The 2,671-nt window shown below is 58.6% G+C and overlaps 1 pseudogene; it reads left to right on the top strand.

The window, feature by feature from the left end:
- Positions 1-633: 633 nt before the first annotated feature.
- LOC119594450 lies at positions 634-2,662 on the top strand (annotated as a pseudogene).
- The last annotated feature ends 9 nt before the right edge of the window (positions 2,663-2,671 follow it).

Raw genomic sequence — 2,671 nt, 5'->3', positions numbered from 1 at the left:
CTCCGAGTTCCCGGGAAAGGGGTCGGGGGAAGAAGGAGCGCCAAGCGCGCCCCTGCGGTGCGCGCGCGAGTTCCCCTGTGGAAAGGGGTGGGCCGGCCCTTTCAGCATGCGATGGAGGGAGGAAGGACAGAGGAGGAGCGGCGGGCAGCTGGCGCGGCGGCGGTATCGGCGGGCACCCTTGGTGCGGTGCCTGCCGTCCGTGTGCGCCTGCCCCCCCGCCTACCCTCGCCACCTGTCTCCCTTCGCTCCCCTCCTCGCTGCGGCCGAAAGACGATGGCGAAAAGAGAGAGAGAGACGATGAAGGGCTCGCGCCCGGGTGGGAGCCTGCCGCGGCCGTTGTTCTGGCCCGGCGACGCTTGTTCTCTCCCACCCCTGCGTGCGGCGCACCCTTAGAGAGAAGAGCCGATGATGAAAGAAGCCATCCAGCATCGGTCCGCCCTCTTTCCCGATCCCGGCGAGAGTGCGCGGACCGATCCTGCGAAAAGCCGAGAAGTGCAAGGCGGAGAAGAGAGCGAGCGAGCAGGCGCGCGCGGCGCGCTGCGTGCTGCGTGCCGGCGCTCCTCCTCTTCCTCCTGCGAGCACACACACACGAACGATGGCGACCCCGACGGGTCGTTTGTTGTTGTCCAATTCTACCTGGTTGATCCTGCCAGTAGTCATATGCTTGTCTCAAAGATTAAGCCATGCATGTGTAAGTACAGGCCGACTTAAGGCGAAACCGCGGACGGCTCATTAAATCAGATATAACTCATTGGATCTCTGCCGAACCGCACTACTTGGATAACTGTGGTAATTCTAGAGCTAATACATGCCTTTGTAGTCTCCGACCGCGAGGGAGGAGCGCTTTTATTAGACCAAAACCCTCGGCGGCCGGCCCTTCAACCGGCCGGCCGCGATCTCCTTGGTGAATCAGAATAACTTTGGCCGAGCGCACGACCCCTCCCGCAACCCGGGTTGGGTCGGCGCCGCGTCCTGCAGGCGTCTGCCTTATCAGCTCTCGATTGTAGGTTAAACGCCTACAATGGCTATCACGGGTAACGGGGAATCAGGGTTCGATTCCGGAGAGGGAGCCTGAGAAACGGCTACCACATCTAAGGAAGGCAGCAGGCGCGCAAATTACCCACTCCCGGCACGGGGAGGTAGTGACGAAAAATACTGTTGCGAGCCCCGAACGGGGCCTCGCAATTGGAATGAGTACACTTTAAATCCTTGTACGAGGATCGAGTGGAGGGCAAGTCTGGTGCCAGCCGCCGCGGTAATTCCAGCTCCACTAGCGTATATTAAAGTTGTTGCGGTTGAAACGCTCGTAGTTTGACTTCTGCTCCGGACCGGCGGTCCGCCTTAGCGGCGGCTACTGCCGGGTTCCGAGCTGTGTCCCCGCCGGCGCGCACGGGGTTTTTTATGCCCTTAACCGGGTGTCCCCCTGTGGCCGGCACGTTTACTTTGAAAAAATTAGAGTGCTCAGAGCAGGCTGGTCTTTGCTTACAGCCCGAATGGTCGTGCATGGAATGATGGAACAGGACCTCGGTTCTATTTTGTCGGTTTTTCGGAACCCGAGGTAATGATTAATAGAAGCAGACGGGGGCATTCGTACTGCGACGCTAGAGGTGAAATTCTTAGACCGTCGCATGACGACCTACTGCGAAAGCATCTGCCAAGGATGTTTTCATTGATCAAGAACGAAAGTTAGAGGTTCGAAGGCGATCAGATACCGCCCTAGTTCTAACCTTAAACGATGCTGACTAGCGATCCGCCGCAGTTATTCCCATGACCCGGCGGGTAGCTTCCGGGAAACCAAAGTCTTTGAGTTCCGGGGGAAGTATGGTTGCAAAGCTGAAACTTAAAGGAATTGACGGAAGGGCACCACCAGGAGTGGAGCCTGCGGCTCAATTTGACTCAACACGGGGAAACTCACCAGGCCAGGACACCGGAAGGATTGACAGAATGAAGGCTCTTTCTCGATTCGGTGGGTGGTGGTGCATGGCCGTTCTTAGTTGGTGGAGTGATCTGTCTGGTTAATTCCGATAACGAACGAGACTCTAGCCTGCTAAATAGTCGACGGGTCTCTCGCCCAGCCTTCGCCCTCGGGCGTGGGCTCGGGTTCCCCTAAACCCGGCCGTCGCGCGGGCCTCCGCCGTCGGTTGGTTAGCGCCGCCGGCGGCGCGCCCCGCGGCGCCGGAAACTGGCGTCCGCTTCGCAGTCTTCTTCTTAGAGGGATAAGCGGCAGCAAAAAATATACTAGCCGCACGAGAGTTTGAGCCATAACAGGTCTGTGATGCCCTTAGATGTTCTGGGCCGCACGCGCGCTACAATGGAGAGTTCAGCGAGCTGTCCCTGCTCCGAGAGGAGCGGGTAACCTCGTGAAAGCTGTCCTTAAAGGGGATTGGGGCTTGCAAATGTTCCCCATGAACGAGGAATTCCCAGTAGGCGCAATTCACCAGATTGCGCCGATTTAGTCCCTGCCCTTTGTACACACCGCCCGTCGCTACTACCGATTGAATGGTCTAGTGAGGGCACCGGACTGGCGCCCTTGGAGCCGCTACCGCCGCCTCGGCGGCGGCCAGCGCCCTCGGGTCGACGGAAAGGTGTCCAAGCTGGGTCATTTAGAGGAAGTAAAAGTCGTAACAAGGTTTCCGTAGGTGAACCTGCGGAAGGATCATTAACGAGTGCT

This window comes from Penaeus monodon, chromosome 33 (genome assembly GCF_015228065.2).
Source record: "Penaeus monodon isolate SGIC_2016 chromosome 33, NSTDA_Pmon_1, whole genome shotgun sequence".
In the NCBI taxonomy this organism is placed as follows: domain Eukaryota; kingdom Metazoa; phylum Arthropoda; class Malacostraca; order Decapoda; family Penaeidae; genus Penaeus; species Penaeus monodon.
Note: the sequence above shows the minus strand (reverse complement) of the source record. Positions and strands in the feature narration are given on the sequence as shown.